Source organism: Mus caroli, chromosome 10 (assembly GCF_900094665.2).
Source record: "Mus caroli chromosome 10, CAROLI_EIJ_v1.1, whole genome shotgun sequence".
NCBI classification, from domain to species: Eukaryota; Metazoa; Chordata; class Mammalia; order Rodentia; family Muridae; genus Mus; species Mus caroli.
Genome location: NC_034579.1, coordinates 110,403,350 through 110,417,507, shown reverse-complemented (window position 1 = coordinate 110,417,507; position 14,158 = coordinate 110,403,350). Strand labels below are relative to the sequence as shown.

The following is a 14,158-nucleotide window of genomic DNA, read 5'->3' as shown; positions in this document are numbered from 1 at the left end:
TCTGCCTGCCTCTGCCTCCCAAGTGCTGGGATTAAAGGCATGTGCCACCACTGCCTGGCTAAATCCTGATTTAAGTATTGTTTAACTTTGGGGACTATAATCTCCTTTGAATGTCTTGGTTTTTAAATCTGTGACATAGGGAAAACTGCTGTTTTGGTTTGGGTTTTTTTTTTTTTTTTTTTTTTCAGGATTGAACCCAGGACACTCACTGAGCTGCATGGCCAACTCTGCACAGGGCTACTAAATGAAAGAGCACACACAAGGGTATTTGAGCAGTGACTTACAGAGTAAAATCTCGGTAATTATCCCCTTCTCGGAGTGTGCTAATATCTCTCCCCTACAGCAATTCACCAACGTTAAAAAGTGCCTGATCTGTTGCAGCTCTGGCTAGCAGCAACACAAGGCCTGCCTCTTCTTATTCACGTTCATGCCTGGTACTGCTAGCTTGTTTGAAGTGTTCTCCTTTGCAGGATTTTAGTCTGTGCTTCTCCAGTTAATCCTCACAGCTATATGAGTCATGTGAGCTTATTCTCCCTGCTTCATGGATGAAAAATGTTACTACAGGCAGTCCCCCATAAGCCTTTAGTGCGCTTGCACGTCCTGGCTGAGCGTGCCAAGAATTTAACCCTGAAAGCCGTTCCTTGCTGTCTTTGTCACCTGCGGCTTTGATACGAGGTTAACGACTTCTTCTAAGACACGGAAGTATTAGTCTCTGCTTCTTAAGAAGCAGAGAAAACTAACGTGGGGGCTGGCTCGACGGCGCCGCAGGTAAAGGTGCTTGCCTCCCAAGCCTGACGACTTAAGTTCGATCCCTAGAACCCGTGTGATGGAAAGAGATGCTTCACTCCACTGGTTGTCCTTCCGCAGGTGTTCCGCGGTGTCTTCAAGGCTAACAAGCAAACACTGAGTTGCCAAGGCCAGTCCGGTAGCACCGGCCTGGGTCCTCCCCCTGCAGGACTCCATAGGCAAAGCAAACCGCTCAGATGCCTGCAGGAAAAGAGTAACAGCATTCTCTGTCCCTCGCCCCTTCTGTTACTCCGGTGAAGAGTAAGGAGCTGACTAACTTAGTAACTTCCAACAAAGAGTCACACCCAGACGAGGAAGTGGCCTGGTCACAGCCCAGTGTTTCCTGGAGATTCAAGCCCTCTCCTATGGTCATTGTTACCTGTAGAGAACCCAGCCGAGTGTGGTTGTGGATGAGTGACTCACATGATTGATGATATAATTTACCGAACTCAGAGAGATCCATCTGCTCTGCCTCTGCCTACCCAGTGCTGGGATTAAAGGTGTGCACCACCACTGCCAGGCTATGATTTACACGTGCAAATATGTAAATTAAATACGTATGTATAATAGGTATAATACATATGTATATACACATGTGTGTAATATAATAATATGTATAATACACGTTTCACAAGACCCTTTTAAAGAGCTCAGAAGGTGGAGGGCATTATGTCCGTTTTTCAAATGAGAACGTGAAGCTCTAAGCACTTAAATAACGCACCTGTGGTCACTTGGCCAGCAAATGGTATAGTCAGTCAAAATGAATCTCCCATTAACAAAAATCCAAAATCTGTTGTTCATGAATCAGTCACTCAGTACGACAAGAAAAATTTAATTTATGTATATTTAATATATAGTTAAAATTATATATAACTTAAATTTATAAAATATCTGTTTTATATATAATACAATATGACACACACTATATATATGTATATATATAAATATATAAAATTATTTATATAATTTTACATATATATATATATATATATATATAATTTTACAGAGCCTTGGAATACTATTGCTCCATGTCCTTTTTAAAAATCTAACATTTTTATTTATGTATACATGTATGTCTTAGTCAGAGTTTCTATTCCTGCACAAAATCATGACCAAAAGCAAGTTGGGGAGGGAAGGGTTTATTCAGCTTACACTTCCACATTGCTTTTCATCACCAAAGGAAGTCAGGACTGGAACTCAAGCAGGTCAGGAACCAGGAGTTGATGCAGAGGCCATGGAGGGATGTTACTTACTGGCTTGCTCAGCTGGCTTTCTTATAGAACTCAGGATTACCAGCCTGGGGATGGCACCACTCACAATGGGTCCTCCTCCCTTGAACACTAGTTGAGAAAATGCCCCACAGTTGGATTTCATGGAGGCATTTCCCCAACTGAAGCTCCTTTCTCTGTGATAACTCCAGCCTGTGTCAAGTTGACACACAAAACCAGCCAGTACAGTGTACATGTCTGTGTGGGTAGGTATCACACGGTGTTGGTATTAGATCCCTCTAGAGCTGGAGCAGGTTGCAAGTTGCATAGTGTGGGTGCTGGGAATTGAACCCTGATCCTCTAGAAGAGCAGGCCTTGATCTCTGAGCCCCCCCACTCATCTCTGGCTCCTTCATAATCTAGTGCTTGCTACGTCCTAGGTCTTTTGGGGGCTCTGGGCATTTCTCTTCAGCCCACGTCTCTGGGTCTCATCCTCATTATTGTCTATTTTTCCCAAATGAAGACCCTGAATCAGATCTTCACTTCCATCAGAACCAGATCTGTTAATTCTCAACAGGGAGGAAAGAGGAATGTATCTTTATGATGTCACGGAATGGAAATCTGGCTATTGGTAGTCAGAGAGATGAAAGTTATTAATGAAAACTAGCCAGTTTTCATCAGGACTGAGGGGCTGTTTTTGCCCTGGGACTTCCAGAGCATTGTCTCTGAACACTGTGAAGCAGACATTTGAAGAACACAATTTAATTCAAGCCTTCTCTATTTAAAACAAGGACCCTACAGTTAACTGTGCTAGATGAGTAAAACCAAACCAAACCAAACCAAGTCGTTCCTTTCATTTTTTTATGGTCGATTTTTATTGTTGTGTGTCTTTCTGAAGGATTTCTGCAGGAAGTATGACTATGTCTTCTGTTTGCTGTGCAACTTGTCTGTCAAAGTCTAGAGTAGTTCTTCCATTTTGGATGAGCAACTGTCAGTATTGTAGTATTCCCCCTGGGGCATTCGGATAGGGCATTGTGTTCTGATGAGCTTCCAAATCCTGGAATTATATATATATATATATATATATATATATATATATATATATATATATATATAGTACATGGGAAGAAGTAAATAGATTAAAAATACTAAGTAATTTTTTAAATTACACTTAATTGTGAAGGAAGACAGTAATAATAGTAGTGATGGTGATGATGATGATGATGATGGCTTTAGTTGGGGTTTCCATTGCTGTTTAGAGACAGCATGGGCAAGGCATGTTATAAAGGACAACATTTAATTGGGGCTGGCTTTCAGGTTCAGAGGTTCAGTCCATTACCATCAAGGCAGGAGCCTGGCAGGCATGGTGCTGGAGGAGCTGAGAGTTCTTCATCTTGTTCCAAAGTCAAACAGGAGAAGACTGTCTTGCAAGGAACTAGGAGGGTGACAGACTTCCTCCAACTAGGCCACACCTCCCAACAGTGCCACTCCCTAGGGGGGGCAAGTAAATTCAAACCACCACAATGATGTTGGCTGGCAGTGATTGTGAAAGCATCCATTGCTATCATTCTGTCTGTCATTTTCCTGCAGCACTACATCAGTAGTATACTGTAGGAGTATACTTCTTTCTGCTCGACCCAGTTCTCTTATGCCCATGCTCTTTCTTGGGTGAGTGTTGACCTAACATTACTTTGTGCCTCTATGTGTATCTTGGCTGCATTGAACTGCATTTGATGGAGCACAGCGTTACCTAGATGCAGCATTTCATTTACTGGTAATGGAGCAACATTCAAATCTAATCACTGTTTGGCCTGCCCATTGCTGAAAAATCTCTCATTTAATTCTGGAGGGTGTGAGTAAAGAAAGCATGGGAAACTGAGCTGCCTTCTTCCATAGCTTCTCTGTCAGAGGTCCGAGTGTGCCTGCCAGCCTGTGATTGCTGGAGAAAGGGTACAGAGTTATACATTCTAACTGGGTGGCTCATTGTTAAAACCTTTGCTTCTCCAGACAGAGGAATAGATTATACATAGTAACCAAAACAGATCATTGTTAAAAGCAAAGCCCATGGAAACACATGGCCACAGGTTAAACCCCAGTTCTGTCTCTGACTGCCTGATTTGAGTAAATCATTTAATTTCTGTGTTCTTTCATGTATTTATCTATAGGATGGAGTGAATCGTAATATTGATTTTACAGGACTTAGAAATCATATAGGATTGCAGATATTAAATGATTTCGTGTGTGCAAAGAGTTTAGGAGGCATGGTCTGACATACTATAAACTGTTTCACAGATCCCAAACTGTCACTAGATTGCCACATAGTGAAAATGAAGTATTGGTAAGAGGGAACCTCAGCTCGAATTTTCTTGTCTCCTATTGATTGATTAACTGATCCATTCAAGCTGTTAATAATTATTTATCGAACAGCAGATACTGTGCTGTCTTAGTTATTGGTCTACGAAGGCAATCAAGGCAAGTCTTATGAAAGAAAGCTTCTAATTGGGGGCTTGCCTACCATTTCATAAGGTTAGACTATTATCATCCTGGTGGAGCATGGCAGCACACAGGCAGGCATGGTGCTGGAGAGGTAGCTAAGAAGGTTTACATGCTGATCTGTAGGGGGGGGGAGAGAGAGGGAGAGAGAGAGAGAGAGAGGAAGAAGAAGAAGAGGAGGAGGAAGAGGAGGAGGAAGAGGAGGAGGAAGAGGGAAGGAGGAGGAGGAGGAGGAGGAGGAGGAGGAGAATAGAGACTGGGAGAGGAAGGGGAAAGAGAGGAAGCAAGAGAGCAAGAGAGAGAGGAGGGGGCAAGCAGCCCCTTTTATAGTGGGTCCCTACCTGGCTGTTGCCAGGTAACTAAGTGTGGGGAAGAGCATACCTGGCTGTTGCCAGGTAACTGTGGAGTGGCCTTTAGACAGAATGTTAACATATGTGACCATTGTGAATTTAACCCATGCCTAACATTTCCTGTCCTCTAGTGACTCTCAGGTCCCAAAGCAACTTAGAGGGCCCCAAGGAGATTCTAACAGACAAGCAGAGCCCCTAGATGCTGAGGTTCCCAAGGCAGGCAAGCCTTTATCAGCAGCTCCTGGGTTTGATCTTCAGACTCAGCCACTGGATTCCAGCGTTGACATCCTAGCATCAGAAGAACATTTGAAACTTGTATGAGTGAGCCATTGATCTGTGCTCCCATTGATCTGTGCTCCCACGTCTGTGGGCTTGCTTGCTTATCTGTCTATGCTAGCTGGAATATGAGAGTCAGGTAAGTACTGCCAATAACTCACTTTCTAGAGTTTGCATTCAAAGTGGAAATATTTTCATGTGGCCTGAATCAATCCTTCATTTGGGCAGATGAACAAGAGAAGAGGTGGGGCGTCGGGAGTCAGGAGATCAAAATTGAGTGACTGACGATGTAGCAGGCCTCTGGGAGAGGAGGATTTTTGTAGTGAAAGGCGGAGTTGAAGATGCTGAGGGGTGAAGAGCGCTTGCTGCCCTGCCTGAAGAGCCAACTCAGGTTCTCAGCATCCATGTCAGGTGGCTCACAAAAGCTCCAGGCTGGGGGCACTCACATTCAACACACACACACACACACACACACACACACACACACACACACACACACACACAAGTGTGTGTGTGTATAAGTAATAAAAAAAGTAAATAAATCTTTAAAATATATATTTTTTGTTTTGTTTTTTGTTTTTTGAGACAAGGTTTCTCTGTAGCCCTGGGTGTCCTGGAACTCACTGTAGACCAGGCCGGCCTCGAACTCAAAAATCCAACTAGCTCTGCCTCCCAAATACTAGGATTAAAGGCGTGCACCACCACTGCCCAGCTAAAATATAATTTTAAAAAGGAACTGAAACATAGTCACGACATAATGCTGGGGACATAGCTCAGTGGCAGAGTCTTGCTAAGCACACACAGGATCTGGGCTCAATTCACAAAATACTTCACTAAACAGAGAGTAAATATTCTTTAAAGACCTCAATATATACTTTCACCCTATATCTTCTAAAAGTATTCATGATATACAACTTGTAGGTCGCCGATCAAGCTACTGGCTTATTTAGAACTGGAAAAGCTTCTAGTTTTGTAGAGAGGGGGCCAGAGTGGTCCCTCTCCCTCGTTCACTCTTTGTCTGGAGCTCCAGACTCGAGTTTTGAAAATATGAACGAGTGTCATTTGTGCTGGTGAGTTATCAACTTGATCAGTGTTACAGGATATTTGGCTATTGTACATAGAAAACCTAACTTTTAGCCAAATATCAAGGCTTAAATGGAAGTTACATTGATCAGAGGCGATTAGGTGTGTCTGAAGAGATGCAATTTGGGTGTGCCTCCAAAAGCCTCCAGAGATAAGAGTGCGAAAGAATGACAAGTTCCTGCCTATTTTAAGGCAGGTTGCTTGGGAGAAGTCCTGTGTTCTTTACTCTATGACCCAAGGCATAGTAAGCTCGGTGGTCTCGAACTACCTCACCATAAAGGTGAAAAGGCTCAGCCCATACTGACTTGGCTTGGAGCCCCAACCACGACTGGTTCAGCCTGCCCAGGGTGTAGGGGAGGAGATAAAAGCTTCCTTAATAAGCAATTGGACCTTTGATAGCGTTCTCTCTTTCTCTCTCTTTTGGCTTAGGAGAGCTTTGACAGAAAAAGCTTCAGTTAGAGATAGGGCTTTCTCTTTGTTCTCTTTGCAGGAACAACAAAGGGAAGCGGCTGGGAGAGGGAAGGTAGGGAAGTATTCTAGGAAGGAGAGATAAGGAGCCCCCCCTTGGATTTGGAGGAGCTCAAGAGAAAGGTAGATTAGCTTGGGAGAAAGATACAGATTGAAAGAGATTTCTAAAGAGCTAGTTGTAGAATCTGGCTTGGAAATAGATGTACTGTATATAGTTGAGAAAATAAAGTTACCTCCCTGTTCTAGCAGGTTTTTAACCTCAGTTTATGCCTCCCATGTTTTTATCGGTATAAATACTCGATAATTGAAATGGATACACATCAGGGGAAAGAGAACCTCACCTGAGAAGATGCCTTCACCAGCTTGGCCTGTAAGGATATATTTAATGATGGATACAGGAGGGCCCAGTCCCCATGAGCAGTACCACCCTTGGGCCAGTGGTACTGGGTTGAATAGGAAAGCAAGCTGAGCAAGCTGTTGGGAACAAGCCAGTGGGCAGAGTTCCTGCATGGCCTCTGCTTCAGTTCCTGCCTTTAGGTTCCCTCTCTGTTTGAGTTCCTGCCTGGGCTTCACTCAGTGCTGGACTGTGATTGAGATATGTAAGCCACACTAAGTCCTTTCCTCCTCAGGTTGCTTTTGGCCCTGGTGTTTCTGGCAGCAACAGAATGCAAACTAGGTCACATCCCCAATCTGAATAAAGCTATTGTAAGTTGGCTCTTCACAAGGACGGGAAGCCTCATGTCGCTGCAGAAGTACGATGACCTTTGTCAGTTGGCTTGGGGGCCACTTACAACTGAATGTGTGTGATACTTTTACCTTAGAGCCACTGCTTTGCAGCAGAGGCAGATGAGAGGTGGGGGTGAAAGACCTCTTACCTGGTGCTCCACGGGTGTTATAATTTGAATAGAAAATGCCCCCTGGAAACTCATGTACTGGGGAGGCTTTATTGCCAGTTGGTGTGCTGTTTGGAACTAACTAGGTTGGTTGTGTGTGTGTGTGTGTGTGTGTGGCAGGGGTCTGACTTAATCTAGTCATAGGTAGGACTTACTATATTGTCTTAGTGGCTTTTTTTTCCCCCTGTTGCTGTGATAAAACACCAGACAAAGTTACAGGACAAAATGTTTATTTTGGCCCACAGTTTCAGGTTACAGTCTATCACGGGCAAGGAAGATACAGAACAAGAGCTACATTGTATCCACAGTTAAGGGAGAACTGGACTGGAGAGATGGCTCAGAGGTTAAGAGCACTGACTGCTCTTCCAGAGGTCCTGAGTTCAATTCCCAGCAGCCACATGGTGGCTCACAACCATCTGTAATGGATATCTGATGCCATCTCCTGCTATGTATGTCTGAAGACAGTGACAGTGTACCCACATATATGAAATAAAATATGGCCAGAGAGAGGGTGGGGCCAGAAAAAAATAAAAAGAGTAGGGGGGAAAAAGTGGAGAACCCTGAATGCTTGCTATTGCTTAGCTCACTTTCTCTCTTTTATTCAGTCCAGGATCCCACAAGCAAGAAACAGTCTCGTTCACAAATAAGATGGAGTCTTCCCACAGCAATTAACATTGTGACAGGGCAAGATCGTGCAGAGGTTCTTCCATTTGTACTCTTGCTGAGGCCATTAGGCCTAACTACAATTTGATCTCTTAGATTGTAAGCCCCATGAAAAAATTACCCAACTCTATTCTAGAAACCAGAGGTCAAAGTGTCCCAGGTAATTTAAGATAACACAGGTTAAGGTGTCTGCTTATGTAGCACTCCCTCCAGCTAACTGCTTATCTTAGCTTCTGTGAAACTGCTTGTTTATATAAGGTCTCCCCTTGCAGCTGCCAAGAGAGCTAACAGGATGAGGCTTTTGCCTTTTAAAAACTTCTTACTCTAAATGCTCAATTGCTACACTTGGGTCCCAAATACCTAAGTAGAGTCCCAGCCAGCTGGAATAAAGACTCAATTGACTACAAACTGTGTCTGAGTGGTCATCTCTGGTGAGTTCCCCCTAAAACATAGAAATAATTCCCCATAGACACACCCAGAAGCCCATCTCTCAGGTGACTCTCGATCCTGTCAAGTTGACCACACTTAACCATCACAAATAAGATGGTTTGGTTGAGTGATGATGAAAACTGGGTGGGGCTGAGTTGGAGGATGTAGGTCCTTAAGGAACTCACAGAGGCTTAGCCCTTTCTTGTATTGTTTAACTCTGTCTCATGTCCACCATGATGTGGGCTGTTCCACAATCCACTCCCAACCATAGTAGGGTGAAATTGTGAGCAGAAGAAATTCTTTCTCCTTTAAGTTGTCTCGGCCCAGTATTGGTCTCAGTGATGACAAAACAGACTAAGGTGTGGGCACACACATCCCTCTAGCAACTGGTAAACCACTGAAGGCAGGCGACAGACTATTAATCACCTTATCCTTCATCATCGGGTCAACACATTCTTTTGTACATAATGGAAGGCACTCCGGTTGTGAGGTCAGGCCGTAGAGTTAAAGAGATAAGAATTCTAAACACAGGAGCTGGACATGACCATGAGTGTGCAGAGCTGTAATTATATATTCACCATTTGGCACATATCCAAACTTCTGAACTTGTAATGTCTCACTTTTAGTCCAGTGTCAGCTTGTCCTTTCAAAGGGGCATGGGGGGCTCTGATTGGCAACATCGAAATCATATGGATGCCGTGGGGCTAAGTGCATTTGTCAAGCAAAGCACTCAACAATACATTCAGCCATTAGGAGGTGTTATCACTGGGCTGTGTGCAGCCCGTGCTTGGAGAAGAGCATTCAATTGTTGAATGTTGAATTTTTCACATGCATTGGTTGCTCAGGTAAGACGACACGGGTGTGAGTTCTAAGGGGAAGCTGGCTTCAGGAGCAGGCCTCTTGTGGGTGGGGAGACTCAGCTCAGCTCATGTCAGCTCCATTCACAGACAGGCTGACCTTCCTAGGCTCAAGCCCCAGAAGCAGCACACTTTCAAAGTTCCAGAATGATCGATCCTCACTGGCTCAGATAGGGACCTCGAATCTGTGCTCACCCTATTGCTGTGGCCGTTGGTGACGTGGATGAAGCCAAGGCCCTGTCCCCAATGTCCACCTGATGCTGCCAAAGGTGCAGTGGACTCATTGGCTCTGGACTTGCTAAGTTCTGGAACAGAAAGAGATAGCAACTTTCAAACCAAATGGACCAAAATTGGAGCTGGTGCCTCAGAAAGAGCTCTGAGGCATGCGTTCCAGAAGGTGACTGCCGTGTTGTCAATATTCTAGATCCCCAGTTCAGTGCTATTTGATGAAATCCTAGTTGTGGGGGATGCTGGGGACTTCTTTGGTTTAAGCTGAGCAATTATAATTTCCTAGGGGTGGGGGTGAGGGACCCAGAAAACCAAACATAAGGAAGTCTGACCTAGGTCCAAACCTGTTCCATTTAGAATTGTGGAAAGCAGCTGGCCATGGGCTTAGTCATTGAGATTAATGTATCACATACCATTCTATCAATGGTATAAACATGTGTGTCAGGGAGAAGAAATCTTGGTTTTTGTTTGTTTGTTTTGTTCTGAGACAGGTTTTCTCTGTGTATCCCTGGCTCTTCTGGAAGTTTCTCTGTAGACTGGTCTTGAACTCACAGACATCTACCTCTCTCTGCCTCCTGAGTGCTGGGATTAATGGTGTGCACCACCACCATCAGGCAGAAATTTTGTCTTAGCTTGTAATTTTAAGGAAACTAGGAAAGGGAGGCTGGGCATGGGGCACACGCCTTAAATCCCAGCACTTAGGAGGCGGAGGCAGGTAGTTAGCTGGTTCCTGACTATCTAGGGCCACATAGTGAAGCCATGTCTCAACAACAACAACAATAACACACACACACACACACACACACACACACACACACACACACCACAAAACAGCCTAGAAAAGTAAGGGGATGAGGAGGGTTACTTTTTATTTAGCTAACAGGAACTAGGGCTTGCAGACTTCTCTGCAGAGTCGTGTGTTGCTTGCTTCACGAGAGACACTGTGCTCTTGGTTTGAGAGATAAGAGTGCAGTGTCAGGGGAGGGCATTGGGGCTGTGGCAGCTGAACCACTGACATGTCTTGTGTGGCCTGTGGGGGATGGGGTGGCAGTCCCTGCAGACCCTCCCAGACCTCCTTTCAGCAGCTAGGACACTGGGCCAAGGTGTGTTTGCTCCTGACGATGTGGTCTGTAGCTCTTGGAAGCTACATCAGATGGAGGTTGGAGAGGAGGAGATGCCAACCTGGTCTCCAGCCCGCTGTGGAGAGCTCCGGCTCATCCCTGTGGCCCTGGTTCTTTTTTGGAGTTCACTTAACACCCGGCTTTTCCTTGCCAAGTACCTGCCAGGCTCACTGTAGCAGACAGAGAAGCAACAGATGTGCGTAGAACGTCAGAGGAGTTCCTACTACATCACAACAGACATGCGTAGAACGTCGGAGGAGTTCCTACTACAGCACAACAGACATGCGTAGAACGTCGAAAGAATTCCTACTACAGCACAACAGACATGCGTAGAACGTCGGAGGAGTTCTTGTCGAGGAGTTCTTACTACCGCACAAGATCCAGTCCTTAAAACAAAAGACTTTGACTCCTCCCTGGTGGTTTTGCCTCTCGGGTTAAAGTCCTGATGGAGTTAAACATACAGAATTTAAAGCCGACAATAACCTGGATGTATCTTTCCCACTATGTGACCTGAGGCAAAGTATCTGCCCACTAGAATGAGCCTCTTCTAGGAATATTGCAATACGACAAAGGTAAAATCACGGAACAAGGGCCAGTCTCCAAGCGTAGAATGGCTTCTCTTTCTTGGCTGCCAGGTTTGGGGAATTCAGTGGAGAACACGGCAAGATAATTCCCTTTCTGATCCTACACAGGCTTTAGTCGGGGATAAAAGCAAGTTAACGGGAGTGTCCTCAACCACCTCTGGCCTTACTAAGGTAGGAGTGGCTTTATCTTGGTGCTGTGTGGGGCCAGGGTAACATTCGGAAGTGGGATTTTCTTAGTTTAAATCTGAAATGTTTTTTTTTTTAAGATTTATTTATTTATTTATTTATTTATTTATTTATTATATGTAAGTACATCGTAGCTGTCTTTGTCTTCAGACGCACCAGAAGAGGGCATCAGATCTCATTACGGGTGGTTGTGAGCCACCATGTGGTTGCTGGGATTTGAACTTCGGACCTTTGGAAGAGCAGTCGGGTGCTCTTACCCACTGAGCCATCTCACCAGCCCCCTAAATCTGAAATGTTTTATCTCCCATGTTTTAAGCATCTGCACCCCAGGTGTTGGGTGCAATTTCAAAAACCCAAGGATCCTTTAAGGAGCGGGAAGCTAGGAGAACGTGATACCTTGATTCCAACTTCTGCCTCTATCTGCTTCCTGGTCCTTGTACGACCCCTTCCTGCTCCTGCTGCCACAGATTGAGCCATTCTGCCGAGACTTTCTGCTATGACCGGTGCATACCCTCTGCAACAGCGCGGAAAGATAATAAACCTTCCCCAAACTGGGTTATTTGGTTGGACATTTTTGGTCACAGTGGCCCAACAGTAACTACTACTAATACAGAGTCCCAGAAGCAATGACAGCCACACTGAGACAAGGGACCAGGCAGGGTGCTTGCGGATCTCTACAAGAAAGGACCTCGTGCGTGCAAACCCAGGGGCTCAGAACCTGATGGTTCTCCTCCTTGTTCTAGGTCACATCACAAAGGCCAAGCGCTGACCACGTTCCTGACATTGGTGGATCTTGTGTCTAAAGTGGCAAGTCCGAAGGAAGACTGCAGAAGGCCAGAGTCCAGACAAGGAGGCCAGCCGGGCAAAGAGGCTGAATCAGAAGCCAACGAGACTCCCAAGACTTCCAGGCTGGAGCGGAAAGGAAGTGTTTTGCTGCTAGAGGCAAGGCAGGAAACAGAACAGACCTGTGTTAGGTGTGAGCCAGTGGAGGCCCTGGAGGAGCCGGGGAGGCGAGAGTAGGCTGCAGGCCTATGGTGGGCCTCTGTGGAACCCGTGCTTCCTCTCTGCCCTACAGAGCATGTGTGTCTCCCAGGACTGCGGTGCTGGAGGGCATGGGGAGGGCCAGAAGGTCCTTTATCCCGGTAACAACCAGACTTTGGTCTTCAGTGTTCCTTGGAAGCTGCTTGGAGGGTGGGTATCTTGTTTTGAAAGTGTGCCTGACAGATTGGGAAACAGCACTCACGTGCGTTTTGTTTGGTTTGGTTTGAGACAATGCTTCACTACGAGGTTCTAAACAGCTTGAGAACGATTCAGTGGCCTACTCTGGCCTCAAACGCAGGTTTTGCCTGCTTCTGCCTGAGGCGTGCTGGGATTATAGGTATAAAAGACACCACATCTTGCCTTGGAGCCTATTGTTTCTGTTAAAGTTCTTGTTTGTTTGTTTGAGCCTAGGGCCTTAGGAATGCTAGGTTAGCATTCTATCCTTGAGTCAAACCCCTGGCCTTGTGATGTTTTTCTAAAGGATAAAAATCTGTTTTCAAAGCTTCCTGCTCCTCCCTCCGAACCAAGTTCAGACTGTGACTGTGTTGCATCCCTTTGTCCTAACATTGGGCATACTTGGGAGGATAAGATGGATCATATTCTAGGTGAGACCTGTTATTCCTTTGCCCTGCGGGCCTTTTTATTTTTTTTTTTTTTTTTTTCCTTTTTTGGTATTTCCAGACAAGGTTTCTCTGTGTAGCCCTGGCTGTCCTGGAACTCACTCTGTAGATCAGGCTGGCCTCGAACTCAGAAATCCTGCTGCCTCTGCCTCCTGAGTGCTGGGATTAAAGGTGTGCACCACCACACCTGGCTTGCAGGCCTACTCTTGCCCCCTTATTTTTTCAGAGTGTGGGAGGCAAAATGAGATTATTAAGGATTTTGAGATGACTTTTGTGGAGGACTGAACCATGATGCAGGAGATCCTCTGGGGTCTAGCTCCCTGAGTACCATGTGACCAGGGTGGCCTATCCTTCCCTGGTCTTTCCACACAGATGGTGGGGACATTTCTGAGGCAGAGTACCAGCTGAAGGCTTCCTCCAGATCCGGCTCTTTTCCTGCCTCCCTCCAGTCTTTGCCTTGTCTGTATCTCACAGGAAAAGATTCCAAGGAACAGCCATCCAGTCAGTTAGCATTCAGGCTCCCTTGATGCCCGCCTAGGGTTTCCCATGAAAGCACACAGGGGGTCCAGGGGTGTAGCTTGGTGGTAGCACGTTAGCCCACCATGCAAATAAACATAAATTTTAATTTTTAAAAAAAAATTTGGGGGGGGGTGTATTTGGGTTGTATGGAGGTCAGAGGTTTCAGCCCTCACCTGCCACATGGTTTGAGACAGGGTCTTATCTCTGCTGCATCCTCCAGGCTGGCTGGCCTACAAGAGTCCAGAATTTCTTCTGTCTCTGCCTCTCAACTCACTATAGGAGTGGGGGGATTACAGATGTTTGTACCATCGAGAGTCTGTGTTGGATCCCTAGCAAGGCAAAACTAACCGGCCA

The 14,158-nt window shown here is 45.5% G+C and overlaps 1 long non-coding RNA gene across 1 annotated transcript; it reads left to right on the top strand.

The window, feature by feature from the left end:
• Positions 1 to 11,228: 11,228 nt before the first annotated feature.
• On the top strand, positions 11,229 to 12,829 carry LOC110304036. The gene is made up of 3 exons (XR_002379000.1): positions 11,229 to 11,426; positions 11,547 to 11,609; positions 12,368 to 12,829. It is a non-coding gene; the product is annotated as an uncharacterized LOC110304036 (long non-coding RNA).
• Positions 12,830 to 14,158: the final 1,329 nt, after the last annotated feature.